This window comes from Hemiscyllium ocellatum, unplaced genomic scaffold (assembly GCF_020745735.1).
Source record: "Hemiscyllium ocellatum isolate sHemOce1 unplaced genomic scaffold, sHemOce1.pat.X.cur. scaffold_3397_pat_ctg1, whole genome shotgun sequence".
Classification (NCBI taxonomy): Eukaryota; Metazoa; Chordata; class Chondrichthyes; order Orectolobiformes; family Hemiscylliidae; genus Hemiscyllium; species Hemiscyllium ocellatum.
Genome location: NW_026868404.1, coordinates 32,700 through 47,694, shown reverse-complemented (window position 1 = coordinate 47,694; position 14,995 = coordinate 32,700). Strand labels below are relative to the sequence as shown.

The 14,995-nt window shown below is 45.6% G+C and overlaps 5 non-coding genes across 5 annotated transcripts; all 5 read right to left on the bottom strand.

Annotated features, from left to right (window-relative positions):
• Window positions 1–378: 378 nt before the first annotated feature.
• Window positions 379–451, bottom strand: trnav-uac (transfer RNA valine (anticodon UAC)). Its single transcript has one exon. It is a non-coding gene; the product is annotated as a tRNA-Val (tRNA).
• A 3,310-nt stretch (window positions 452–3,761) lies between these two features.
• Window positions 3,762–3,834, bottom strand: trnav-uac (transfer RNA valine (anticodon UAC)). The gene has a single exon. It is a non-coding gene; the product is annotated as a tRNA-Val (tRNA).
• Window positions 3,835–7,167: 3,333 nt separating this feature from the next.
• Window positions 7,168–7,240, bottom strand: trnav-uac (transfer RNA valine (anticodon UAC)). Its single transcript has one exon. It is a non-coding gene; the product is annotated as a tRNA-Val (tRNA).
• A 3,336-nt stretch (window positions 7,241–10,576) lies between these two features.
• trnav-uac (transfer RNA valine (anticodon UAC)) lies at window positions 10,577–10,649 on the bottom strand. The gene has a single exon. It is a non-coding gene; the product is annotated as a tRNA-Val (tRNA).
• A 3,333-nt stretch (window positions 10,650–13,982) lies between these two features.
• trnav-uac (transfer RNA valine (anticodon UAC)) lies at window positions 13,983–14,055 on the bottom strand. Its single transcript has one exon. It is a non-coding gene; the product is annotated as a tRNA-Val (tRNA).
• Window positions 14,056–14,995: the final 940 nt, after the last annotated feature.

Here is a 14,995-nt window from a genome sequence, read left to right as displayed (position 1 = left end):
TCCATTCGCCAGAAAGCCAAATAACGATGAATCGACTCACCGCAGGACTCTGTTTCACAACAGCGATGAAATAACAGTCTCCATTCGGTTCCAGTAAAAACTCAACTTGCCTGCAATGTGAAGCGAGAGTCGAAGCGATTACCATCACGACAGCAGAGAAACGTTGCAATAGTCAACACGTTTCCATACCACAGTTAAATACCCGGGGGAATCCAGGCAGCGGGGATCGAAGCAGCATTTTAACAGTGCTGCGGCGATGGAGTTGATCAGCTGAAATAGCAGTGGTGGGATTCGAACCCACACCCCTTTCAGGACTGGAACCTGGATCCAGCACATTAGACCGCTCGGCTTGTAAAAGGCTGCAATTGAGAACAAAGCAGTTTCTGCCCAGTTTCGAACTGGGGACCTTTCGCGTGTAAGGCGAACGTGATGACCACTACACTACAGAAACCGGCCTCTGCCGGCCGCGCTGCGTTTCTCTGGCACCCAGCACTGAAAGGTGAAGACATTCTCCGTTTCACCTTTCTTTTTCCAACAGCTCGTTGTTATCCAGGGGAATTGACATCTTGAAAACACTGCAGAAACAAACGATTTCCTTACTTTTGCTCCGACTGACCATACCTCGTGAAATTTTCCAGATCCTCAGTTGAGGATCCTCCATGGTCCCTCTCTCGACGAGCACAATGTCAATTTCGCAGCAGATAATGAAAGCCCATCAATCCGGACAAAAATCAATAGTAAGCTGAGTCTATCTTCTCAGACTCTTTCAGCGACAAATGTATCTGTGACTGCGTGAGAATATATGTTCGGTTATGATTTGTCAAATCACCATGAGCTGCTTGACATTACTTCAATTTCGATTCTTGCTTTGCTGAATGATTTCACCCATTGCTCGAAACAGGACAACTTTCACATTTACACGGAACACGAAACACACCGGACTACAGGGAAAATGCACAAAGCTGAGCAGGCCGTGTTCCACATCATACCGTGCAGCATCGTTTCAGTCACTGTGTCTGTTCGAGATGCCACTTTCCTTGCCTTTTACCTTAACCGTGCCATTCACTGCAGAGATGTCCACACCTGGACATGAGCCACATGGATATCAACTGAGTTGGAAACCTGTGTGGGAATCGACAAGGAGCGACTCAATACATTTTGCTAAACTCCATGGTGCTTATTAGAAATGCAGTTTCTGTCCAAGTCAATCGAAAAGGCAGTTTCTGAACAGAGTAACAGAAGTTACTGCTCACCCCACCCCCACTCCGGGAGAGGTGCTAACTGCCCTTGAGTGCTTTTTGTTCTCGATGTGAAGAGCTCTCACACATGAGTCACCTTCACGTCTCTTGCTGCTGAGTTACTTACAAAGAAGGAATTTCAGCAGAGCTGCAACTGCCTCACTTTCCCACTCGCTCTCCCCGTTTACATTTTCCTGCTCGTCAGTGATTTAAAGAAAACCAAAAGGATGCGATGTCATTCTGTAGCCTCTCTGTCGATTCCTCCGTTTAAGTTCCAACACGGCTTAGATCTCAGGACGCATTTTAATACTAGCGACGTTATGAAAGCACAAGTTCAAATGTTCCTCTGAGAGTGTAATTTCTTTCATTGCTGTTGCTGAATGAATGAGTCACTAACGAGCGCACTGATCCAAACCATGATTCAGCACCTCTGCTGCCAATTCTCGCACGTTGAATAACGACAGGCGGCTTCCAAATGAGGTCTTTCAGATACGACTTTGGGCTACATTTGACAGACAGACTAGTTCAGGAATCCGTGGTGTACTGTGACACCAGCGCGTCAGCTTCTTCCCTGTCTTTGAACCGGCCTGCCTGCACAAGGAATGCAAATGCGGTACTGCTTTTGGTGGAAGATTCAGAACGCGGTAACTACACTCTGAAGCAGAATGTCACATGATCAGACCCAGGTTGGAGAAAAACTTTACAATGCTTTGCAAACTAATTTAATGGAATTGCATCACATTTCACAAAGAGAGCAGATTTGTTCGAGCATTTTCGAAGGCAGGTTTGCAGATGGGATAGCAAGCAAGAAAGCTCCGTTCTTGTCAGTGTAAAAGGCTGCAAATGAAGATCAAAGCAGTTTCTGTCCAGTTTCGAACGGGGGACTTTTGCGCGTTAGTCAAATGTGATGACCACTACACTACAGAAACTGGCCTCAGGCTAGCCTCTTGTGGCTCTGTGGCATCCAGCACTGGAAGTTGAAGCCATTCTACGGTTCACCTTTCTTTTTCCAATAGCTCGTTGTTATCCTGGGTAATTGACATCTTGAAAAAGTTAAAAAAAAATAGACGTGAAATTTGTGACAAAATATAGACAAGGATGTCGTCAATGTTCGGACTGTAGAGTGAAGTGGAATAGGCTGGGACAACTTTCCCGGCAGCATAACGGCTGCGACATGATTTTATGGAAGGGTTGTAAACTGAGTATTTACGTGTTTTACCCAAGCTAGGGTGAGTTGGAAACTCGAGAGCATAGGTTTAAGGTGAGTGGTCAGAAATTGACAAAGGACCCCGAGGCACATTTCCCACCAACAAGGTTATGGGTGTATGGAATGAGCTACCAGAGGGAGTGGGGGAGGCTATTACACTCAGAAAATTGCAATGGTAATCGGATGAGTTTCTGGAATACGATGGGTTTTGAGGGATTGAGGCCAAATGCTGTGGAACGGGACTTGTTTCATTTTGGTGATGTGGTGAGGATGAATGAGATACACCGAAGTATCTGTTTCCACGCGGTGTACCCCAATAACCTTGTGTTGCTTACACCGGTTTTAAAGGATTACTTTCTAGCGGAGCTTTCCATCGCAGTCTGTGGCACAATCATTTAGTCTGTTCGACTGCTCACGGGAAAGGTAGTATTGTGAAACACTGCAGAAACAAACGACTTCCTTACTTTTGCTCCGACTGACCATACTTCGTGAAATTTTCCCAGATCCTCAGTTGAGGATTTTTGCTGCTGGAAGTTACCGCAGAACCCGTGTTAAATCGTAACGTATTGAGCGAATCGCAAACAGAAAGCATTTAACACGGAACACAATCAAAGCTGGCATAGCTAATGCATATTCAGACACAGCGAAGCATGAACGCTAAATGTGAGAGAGTCCGAGGTCAAGAGGCATAAAGTAATCTCACAACTAACACCAGGGCAATTCCAAACTACTCTTTCAAACATACTGCAGCCTTAGTGCACCACCACTTCCCAGACAATGCTGAAAAGAGAGAAAGAACGAATATCATAAGTATGGGCCATAAAAAAAGTGAATTTCAACAATCACAGTCTCGATGAGATTACTTTTCCCTTCAGATGTCTCCAGGACGGAAACGATGGAAATGGGAGAAATTCAATAACATATTCATTGGAACGATTTCCATTCGCCAGAAAGCCAAATAACGATGAATCGACTCACCGCAGGACTCTGTTTCACAACAGCGATGAAATAACAGTCTCCATTCGGTTCAGTAAAAACTCAACTTGCCTGCAATGTAAAGCGAGAGTCGAAGCGATTACCATCACGACAGCAGAGAAACGTTGCAATAGTCAACACGTTTCCATACCACAGTTAAATACCCGGGGGAATCCAGGCAGCGGGGATCGAAGCAGCATTTTAACAGTGCTGCGGCGATGGAGTTGATCAGCTGAAATAGCAGTGGTGGGATTCGAACCCACACCCCTTTCAGGACTGGAACCTGGATCCAGCACATTAGACCGCTCGGCTTGTAAAAGGCTGCAATTGGAGAACAAAGCAGTTTCTGCCCAGTTTCGAACTGGGGACCTTTCGCGTGTAAGGCGAACGTGATGACCACTACACTACAGAAACCGGCCTCTGCCGGCCGCGCTGCGGTTCTCTGGCACCCAGCACTGAAAGGTGAAGACATTCTCCGTTTCACCTTTCTTTTTCCAACAGCTCGTTGTTATCCAGGGGAATTGACATCTTGAAAACACTGCAGAAACAAACGATTTCCTTACTTTTGCTCCGACTGACCATACCTCGTGAAATTTTCCAGATCCTCAGTTGAGGATCCTCCATGGTCCCTCTCCGACTCGCACAGCTGCTGGAATGTGCCCGGCTACAATGTCAATTTCGCAGCAGATAATGAAAGCCCATCAATCCGGACAAAAATCAATAGTAAGCTGAGTCTATCTTCTCAGACTCTTTCAGCGACAAATGTATCTGTGACTGCGTGAGAATATATGTTCGGTTATGATTTGGTCAAATCACCATGAGCTGCTTGACATTACTTCAATTTCGATTCTTGCTTTGCTGAATGATTTCACCCATTGCTCGAAACAGGACAACTTTCACATTTACACGGAACACGAAACACACCGGACTACAGGGAAAATGCACAAAGCTGAGCAGGCCGTGTTCCACATCATACCGTGCAGCATCGTTTCAGTCACTGTGTCTGTTCGAGATGCCACTTTCCTTGCCTTTTACCTTAACCGTGCCATTCACTGCAGAGATGTCCACACCTGGACATGAGCCACATGGATATCAACTGAGTTGGAAACCTGTGTGGGAATCGGCAAGGAGCGACTCAATACATTTTGCTAAACTCCATGGTGCTTATTAGAAATGCAGTTTCTGTCCAAGTCAATCGAAAAGGCAGTTTCTGAACAGAGTAACAGAAGTTACTGCTCACCCCACCCCCACTCCGGAGAGGTGCTAACTGCCCTTGAGTGCTTTTTGTTCTCGATGTGAAGAGCTCTCACACATGAGTCACCTTCACGTCTCTTGCTGCTGAGTTACTTACAAAGAAGGAATTTCAGCAGAGCTGCAACTGCCTCACTTTCCCACTCGCTCTCCCCGTTTACATTTTCCTGCTCGTCAGTGATTTAAAGAAAACCAAAAGGATGCGATGTCATTCTGTAGCCTCTCTGTCGATTCCTCCGTTTAAGTTCCAACACGGCTTAGATCTCAGGACGCATTTTAATACTAGCGACGTTATGAAAGCACAAGTTCAAATGTTCCTCTGAGAGTGTAATTTCTTTCATTGCTGTTGCTGAATGAATGAGTCACTAACGAGCGCACTGATCCAAACCATGATTCAGCACCTCTGCTGCCAATTCTCGCACGTTGAATAACGACAGGCGGCTTCCAAATGAGGTCTTTCAGATACGACTTTGGGCTACATTTGACAGACAGACTAGTTCAGGAATCCGTGGTGTACTGTGACACCAGCGCGTCAGCTTCTTCCCTGTCTTTGAACCGGCCCGCCTGCACAAGGAATGCAAATGCGGTACTGCTTTTGGTGGAAGATTCAGAACGCGGTAACTACACTCTGAAGCAGAATGTCACATGATCAGACCCAGGTTGGAGAAAAACTTTACAATGCTTTGCAAACTAATTTAATGGAATTGCATCACATTTCACAAAGAGAGCAGATTTGTTCGAGCATTTTCGAAGGCAGGTTTGCAGATGGGATAGCAAGCAAGAAAGCTCCGTTCTTGTCAGTGTAAAAGGCTGCAAATGAAGATCAAAGCAGTTTCTGTCCAGTTTCGAACGGGGGACTTTTTGCGCGTTAGTCAAATGTGATGACCACTACACTACAGAAACTGGCCTCAGGCTAGCCTCTTGTGGCTCTGTGGCATCCAGCACTGGAAGTTGAAGCCATTCTACGGTTCACCTTTCTTTTTCCAATAGCTCGTTGTTATCCTGGGTAATTGACATCTTGAAAAAGTTAAAAAAAAATAGACGTGAAATTTGTGACAAAATATAGACAAGGATGTCGTCAATGTTCGGACTGTAGAGTGAAGTGGAATAGGCTGGGACAACTTTCCCGGCAGCATAACGGCTGCGACATGATTTTATGGAAGGGTTGTAAACTGAGTATTTACGTGTTTTTACCCAAGCTAGGGTGAGTTGGAAACTCGAGAGCATAGGTTTAAGGTGAGTGGTCAGAAATTGACAAAGGACCCCGAGGCACATTTCCCACCAACAAGGTTATGGGTGTATGGAATGAGCTACCAGAGGGAGTGGGGGAGGCTATTACACTCAGAAAATTGCAATGGTAATCGGATGAGTTTCTGGAATACGATGGGTTTTGAGGGATTGAGGCCAAATGCTGTGGAACGGGACTTGTTTCATTTTGGTGATGTGGTGAGGATGAATGAGATACACCGAAGTATCTGTTTCCACGCGGTGTACCCCAATAACCTTGTGTTGCTTACACCGGTTTTAAAGGATTACTTTCTAGCGGAGCTTTCCATCGCAGTCTGTGGCACAATCATTTAGTCTGTTCGACTGCTCACGGAAAGGTAGTATTGTGAAACACTGCAGAAACAAACGACTTCCTTACTTTTGCTCCGACTGACCATACTTCGTGAAATTTTCCCAGATCCTCAGTTGAGGATTTTGCTGCTGGAAGTTACCGCAGAACCCGTGTTAAATCGTAACGTATTGAGCGAATCGCAAACAGAAAGCATTTAACACGGAACACAATCAAAGCTGGCATAGCTAATGCATATTCAGACACAGCGAAGCATGAACGCTAAATGTGAGAGAGTCCGAGGTCAAGAGGCATAAAGTCATCTCACAACTAACAACAGGGCAATTCCAAACTACTCTTTCAAACATACTGCAGCCTTAGTGCACCACCACTTCCCAGACAATGCTGAAAAGAGAGAAAGAACGAATATCATAAGTATGGGCCATAAAAAAAGTGAATTTCAACAATCACAGTCTCGATGAGATTACTTTTCCCTTCAGATGTCTCCAGGACGGAAACGATGGAAATGGGAGAAATTCAATAACATATTCATTGGAACGATTTTCCATTCGCCAGAAAGCCAAATAACGATGAATCGACTCACCGCAGGACTCTGTTTCACAACAGCGATGAAATAACAGTCTCCATTCGGTTCCAGTAAAAACCCAACTTGCCTGCAATGTAAAGCGAGAGTCGAAGCGATTACCATCACGACAGCAGAGAAACGTTGCAATAGTCAACACGTTTCCATACCACAGTTAAATACCCGGGGAATCCAGGCAGCGGGGATCGAAGCAGCATTTTAACAGTGCTGCGGCGATGGAGTTGATCAGCTGAAATAGCAGTGGTGGGATTCGAACCCACACCCCTTTCAGGACTGGAACCTGGATCCAGCACATTAGACCGCTCGGCTTGTAAAAGGCTGCAATTGAGAACAAAGCAGTTTCTGCCCAGTTTCGAACTGGGGACCTTTCGCGTGTAAGGCGAACGTGATGACCACTACACTACAGAAACCGGCCTCTGCCGGCCGCGCTGCGGTTCTCTGGCACCCAGCACTGAAAGGTGAAGACATTCTCCGTTTCACCTTTCTTTTTCCAACAGCTCGTTGTTATCCAGGGGAATTGACATCTTGAAAACACTGCAGAAACAAACGATTTCCTTACTTTTGCTCCGACTGACCATACCTCGTGAAATTTTCCAGATCCTCAGTTGAGGATCCTCCATGGTCCCTCTCCGACTCGCACAGCTGCTGGAATGTGCCCGGCTACAATGTCAATTTCGCAGCAGATAATGAAAGCCCATCAATCCGGACAAAAATCAATAGTAAGCTGAGTCTATCTTCTCAGACTCTTTCAGCGACAAATGTATCTGTGACTGCGTGAGAATATATGTTCGGTTATGATTTGGTCAAATCACCATGAGCTGCTTGACATTACTTCAATTTCGATTCTTGCTTTGCTGAATGATTTCACCCATTGCTCGAAACAGGACAACTTTCACATTTACACGGAACACGAAACACACCGGACTACAGGGAAAATGCACAAAGCTGAGCAGGCCGTGTTCCACATCATACCGTGCAGCATCGTTTCAGTCACTGTGTCTGTTCGAGATGCCACTTTCCTTGCCTTTTACCTTAACCGTGCCATTCACTGCAGAGATGTCCACCCCTGGACATGAGCCACATGGATATCGACTGAGTTGGAAACCTGTGTGGGAATCGACAAGGAGCGACTCAATACATTTTGCTAAACTCCATGGTGCTTATTAGAAATGCAGTTTCTGTCCAAGTCAATCGAAAAGGCAGTTTCTGAACAGAGTAACAGAAGTTACTGCTCACCCCACCCCCACTCCGGGAGAGGTGCTAACTGCCCTTGAGTGCTTTTTGTTCTCGATGTGAAGAGCTCTCACACATGAGTCACCTTCACGTCTCTTGCTGCTGAGTTACTTACAAAGAAGGAATTTCAGCAGAGCTGCAACTGCCTCACTTTCCCACTCGCTCTCCCCGTTTACATTTTCCTGCTCGTCAGTGATTTAAAGAAAACCAAAAGGATGCGATGTCATTCTGTAGCCTCTCTGTCGATTCCTCCGTTTAAGTTCCAACACGGCTTAGATCTCAGGACGCATTTTAATACTAGCGACGTTATGAAAGCACAAGTTCAAATGTTCCTCTGAGAGTGTAATTTCTTTCATTGCTGTTGCTGAATGAATGAGTCACTAACGAGCGCACTGATCCAAACCATGATTCAGCACCTCTGCTGCCAATTCTCGCACGTTGAATAACGACAGGCGGCTTCCAAATGAGGTCTTTCAGATACGACTTTGGGCTACATTTGACAGACAGACTAGTTCAGGAATCCGTGGTGTACTGTGACACCAGCGCGTCAGCTTCTTCCCTGTCTTTGAACCGGCCTGCCTGCACAAGGAATGCAAATGCGGTACTGCTTTTGGTGGAAGATTCAGAACGCGGTAACTACACTCTGAAGCAGAATGTCATATGATCAGACCCAGGTTGGAGAAAAACTTTACAATGCTTTGCAAACTAATTTAATGGAATTGCATCACATTTCACAAAGAGAGCAGATTTGTTCGAGCATTTTCGAAGGCAGGTTTGCAGATGGGATAGCAAGCAAGAAAGCTCCGTTCTTGTCAGTGTAAAAGGCTGCAAATGAAGATCAAAGCAGTTTCGGTCCAGTTTCGGACGGGGGACTTTTTGCGCGTTAGTCAAATGTGATGACCACTACACTACAGAAACTGGCCTCAGGCTAGCCTCTTGTGGCTCTGTGGCATCCAGCACTGGAAGTTGAAGCCATTCTACGGTTCACCTTTCTTTTTCCAATAGCTCGTTGTTATCCTGGGTAATTGACATCTTGAAAAAGTTAAAAAAAAATAGACGTGAAATTTGTGACAAAATATAGACAAGGATGTCGTCAATGTTCGGACTGTAGAGTGAAGTGGAATAGGCTGGGACAACTTTCCCGGCAGCATAACGGCTGCGACATGATTTTATGGAAGGGTTGTAAACTGAGTATTTACGTGTTTTACCCAAGCTAGGGTGAGTTGGAAACTCGAGAGCATAGGTTTAAGGTGAGTGGTCAGAAATTGACAAAGGACCCCGAGGCACATTTCCCACCAACAAGGTTATGGGTGTATGGAATGAGCTACCAGAGGGAGTGGGGGAGGCTATTACACTCAGAAAATTGCAATGGTAATCGGATGAGTTTCTGGAATACGATGGGTTTTGAGGGATTGAGGCCAAATGCTGTGGAACGGGACTTGTTTCATTTTGGTGATGTGTTGAGCATGGATGAGATACACCGAAGTATCTGTTTCCACGCGGTGTACCCCAATAACCTTGTGTTGCTTACACCGGTTTTAAAGGATTACTTTCTAGCGGAGCTTTCCATCGCAGTCTGTGGCACAATCATTTAGTCTGTTCGACTGCTCACGGGAAAGGTAGTACTGTGAAACACTGCAGAAACAAACGACTTCCTTACTTTTGCTCCGACTGACCATACTTCGTGAAATTTTCCCAGATCCTCAGTTGAGGATTTTTGCTGCTGGAAGTTACCGCAGAACCCGTGTTAAATCGTAACGTATTGAGCGAATCGCAAACAGAAAGCATTTAACACGGAACACAATCAAAGCTGGCATAGCTAATGCATATTCAGACACAGCGAAGCATGAACGCTAAATGTGAGAGAGTCCGAGGTCAAGAGGCATAAAGTAATCTCACAACTAACAACAGGGCAATTCCAAACTACTCTTTCAAACATACTGCAGCCTTAGTGCACCACCACTTCCCAGACAATGCTGAAAAGAGAGAAAGAACGAATATCATAAGTATGGGCCATAAAAAAAGTGAATTTCAACAATCACAGTCTCGATGAGATTACTTTTCCCTTCAGATGTCTCCAGGACGGAAACGATGGAAATGGGAGAAATTCAATAACATATTCATTGGAACGATTTTCCATTCGCCAGAAAGCCAAATAACGATGAATCGACTCACCGCAGGACTCTGTTTCACAACAGCGATGAAATAACAGTCTCCATTCGGTTCCAGTAAAAACTCAACTTGCCTGCAATGTAAAGCGAGAGTCGAAGCGATTACCATCACGACAGCAGAGAAACGTTGCAATAGTCAACACGTTTCCATACCACAGTTAAATACCCGGGGGAATCCAGGCAGCGGGGATCGAAGCAGCATTTTAACAGTGCTGCGGCGATGGAGTTGATCAGCTGAAATAGCAGTGGTGGGATTCGAACCCACACCCCTTTCAGGACTGGAACCTGGATCCAGCACATTAGACCGCTCGGCTTGTAAAAGGCTGCAATTGAGAACAAAGCAGTTTCTGCCCAGTTTCGAACTGGGGACCTTTCGCGTGTAAGGCGAACGTGATGACCACTACACTACAGAAACCGGCCTCTGCCGGCCGCGCTGCGGTTCTCTGGCACCCAGCACTGAAAGGTGAAGACATTCTCCGTTTCACCTTTCTTTTTTCCAACAGCTCGTTGTTATCCAGGGGAATTGACATCTTGAAAACACTGCAGAAACAAACGATTTCCTTACTTTTGCTCCGACTGACCATACCTCGTGAAATTTTCCAGATCCTCAGTTGAGGATCCTCCATGGTCCCTCTCCGACTCGCACAGCTGCTGGAATGTGCCCGGCTACAATGTCAATTTCGCAGCAGATAATGAAAGCCCATCAATCCGGACAAAAATCAATAGTAAGCTGAGTCTATCTTCTCAGACTCTTTCAGCGACAAATGTATCTGTGACTGCGTGAGAATATATGTTCGGTTATGATTTGGTCAAATCACCATGAGCTGCTTGACATTACTTCAATTTCGATTCTTGCTTTGCTGAATGATTTCACCATTGCTCGAAACAGGACAACTTTCACATTTACACGGAACACGAAACACACCGGACTACAGGGAAAATGCACAAAGCTGAGCAGGCCGTGTTCCACATCATACCGTGCAGCATCGTTTCAGTCACTGTGTCTGTTCGAGATGCCACTTTCCTTGCCTTTTACCTTAACCGTGCCATTCACTGCAGAGATGTCCACACCTGGACATGAGCCACATGGATATCAACTGAGTTGGAAACCTGTGTGGGAATCGACAAGGAGCGACTCAATACATTTTGCTAAACTCCATGGTGCTTATTAGAAATGCAGTTTCTGTCCAAGTCAATCGAAAAGGCAGTTTCTGAACAGAGTAACAGAAGTTACTGCTCACCCCACCCCCACTCCGGGAGAGGTGCTAACTGCCCTTGAGTGCTTTTTGTTCTCGATGTGAAGAGCTCTCACACATGAGTCACCTTCACGTCTCTTGCTGCTGAGTTACTTACAAAGAAGGAATTTCAGCAGAGCTGCAACTGCCTCACTTTCCCACTCGCTCTCCCCGTTTACATTTTCCTGCTCGTCAGTGATTTAAAGAAAACCAAAAGGATGCGATGTCATTCTGTAGCCTCTCTGTCGATTCCTCCGTTTAAGTTCCAACACGGCTTAGATCTCAGGACGCATTTTAATACTAGCGACGTTATGAAAGCACAAGTTCAAATGTTCCTCTGAGAGTGTAATTTCTTTCATTGCTGTTGCTGAATGAATGAGTCACTAACGAGCGCACTGATCCAAACCATGATTCAGCACCTCTGCTGCCAATTCTCGCACGTTGAATAACGACAGGCGGCTTCCAAATGAGGTCTTTCAGATACGACTTTGGGCTACATTTGACAGACAGACTAGTTCAGGAATCCGTGGTGTACTGTGACACCAGCGCGTCAGCTTCTTCCCTGTCTTTGAACCGGCCTGCCTGCACAAGGAATGCAAATGCGGTACTGCTTTTGGTGGAAGATTCAGAACGCGGTAACTACACTCTGAAGCAGAATGTCATATGATCAGACCCAGGTTGGAGAAAAACTTTACAATGCTTTGCAAACTAATTTAATGGAATTGCATCACATTTCACAAAGAGAGCAGATTTGTTCGAGCATTTTCGAAGGCAGGTTTGCAGATGGGATAGCAAGCAAGAAAGCTCCGTTCTTGTCAGTGTAAAAGGCTGCAAATGAAGATCAAAGCAGTTTCGGTCCCGTTTCGAACGGGGGACTTTTCGCGCGTTAGTCAAATGTGATGACCACTACACTACAGAAACTGGCCTCAGGCGCGCCCCTTGGCTATGTGGCATCCAGCACTGGAAGTTGAAGCCATTCTACGGTTCACCTTTCTTTTTCCAATAGCTCGTTGTTATCCTGGGTAATTGACATCTTGAAAAAGTTAAAAAAAATAGACGTGAAATTTGTGACAAAATATAGACAAGGATGTCGTCAATGTTCGGACTGTAGAGTGAAGTGGAATAGGCTGGGACAACTTTCCCGGCAGCATAACGGCTGCGACATGATTTTATGGAAGGGTTGTAAACTGAGTATTTACGTGTTTTACCCAAGCTAGGGTGAGTTGGAAACTCGAGAGCATAGGTTTAAGGTGAGTGGTCAGAAATTGACAAAGGACCCCGAGGCACATTTCCCACCAACAAGGTTATGGGTGTATGGAATGAGCTACCAGAGGGAGTGGGGGAGGCTATTACACTCAGAAAATTGCAATGGTAATCGGATGAGTTTCTGGAATACGATGGGTTTTGAGGGATTGAGGCCAAATGCTGTGGAACGGGACTTGTTTCATTTTGGTGATGTGGTGAGCATGAATGAGATACACCGAAGTATCTGTTTCCACGCGGTGTACCCCAATAACCTTGTGTTGCTTACACCGGTTTTAAAGGATTACTTTCTAGCGGAGCTTTCCATCGCAGTCTGTGGCACAATCATTTAGTCTGTTCGACTGCTCACGGGAAAGGTAGTATTGTGAAACACTGCAGAAACAAACGACTTCCTTACTTTTGCTCCGACTGACCATACTTCGTGAAATTTTCCCAGATCCTCAGTTGAGGATTTTTGCTGCTGGAAGTTACCGCAGAACCCGTGTTAAATCGTAACGCATTGAGCGAATCGCAAACAGAAAGCATTTAACACGGAACACAATCAAAGCTGGCATAGCTAATGCATATTCAGACACAGCGAAGCATGAAAGTTAAATGTGAGAGAGTCCGAGGTCAAGAGGCATAAAGTAATCTCACAACTAACAACAGGGCAATTCCAAACTACTCTTTCAAACATACTGCAGCCTTAGTGCACCACCACTTCCCAGACAATGCTGAAAAGAGAGAAAGAACGAATATCATAAGTATGGGCCATAAAAAAAGTGAATTTCAACAATCACAGTCTCGATGAGATTACTTTTCCCTTCAGATGTCTCCAGGACGGAAACGATGGAAATGGGAGAAATTCAATAACATATTCATTGGAACGATTTTCCATTCGCCAGAAAGCCAAATAACGATGAATCGACTCACCGCAGGACTCTGTTTCACAACAGCGATGAAATAACAGTCTCCATTCGGTTCCAGTAAAAACTCAACTTGCCTGCAATGTAAAGCGAGAGTCGAAGCGATTACCATCACGACAGCAGAGAAACGTTGCAATAGTCAACACGTTTCCATACCACAGTTAAATACCCGGGGGAATCCAGGCAGCGGGGATCGAAGCAGCATTTTAACAGTGCTGCGGCGATGGAGTTGATCAGCTGAAATAGCAGTGGTGGGATTCGAACCCACACCCCTTTCAGGACTGGAACCTGGATCCAGCACATTAGACCGCTCGGCTTGTAAAAGGCTGCAATTGAGAACAAAGCAGTTTCTGCCCAGTTTCGAACTGGGGACCTTTCGCGTGTAAGGCGAACGTGATGACCACTACACTACAGAAACCGGCCTCTGCCGGCCGCGCTGCGGTTCTCTGGCACCCAGCACTGAAAGGTGAAGACATTCTCCGTTTCACCTTTCTTTTTTCCAACAGCTCGTTGTTATCCAGGGGAATTGACATCTTGAAAACACTGCAGAAACAAACGATTTCCTTACTTTTGCTCCGACTGACCATACCTCGTGAAATTTTCCAGATCCTCAGTTGAGGATCCTCCATGGTCCCTCTCCGACGAGCACAATGTCAATTTCGCAGCAGATAATGAAAGCCCATCAATCCGGACAAAAATCAATAGTAAGCTGAGTCTATCTTCTCAGACTCTTTCAGCGACAAATGTATCTGTGACTGCGTGAGAATATATGTTCGGTTATGATTTGGTCAAATCACCATGAGCTGCTTGACATTACTTCAATTTCGATTCTTGCTTTGCTGAATGATTTCACCCATTGCTCGAAACAGGACAACTTTCACATTTACACGGAACACGAAACACACCGGACTACAGGGAAAATGCACAAAGCTGAGCAGGCCGTGTTCCACATCATACCGTGCAGCATCGTTTCAGTCACTGTGTCTGTTCGAGATGCCACTTTCCTTGCCTTTTACCTTAACCGTGCCATTCACTGCAGAGATGTCCACACCTGGACATGAGCCACATGGATATCAACTGAGTTGGAAACCTGTGTGGGAATCGACAAGGAGCGACTCAATACATTTTGCTAAACTCCATGGTGCTTATTAGAAATGCAGTTTCTGTCCAAGTCAATCGAAAAGGCAGTTTCTGAACAGAGTAACAGAAGTTACTGCTCACCCCACCCCCACTCCGGGAGAGGTGCTAACTGCCCTTGAGTGCTTTTTGTTCTCGATGTGAAGAGCTCTCACACATGAGTCACCTTCACGTCTCTTGCTGCTGAGTTACTTACAAAGAAGGAATTTCAGCAGAGCTGC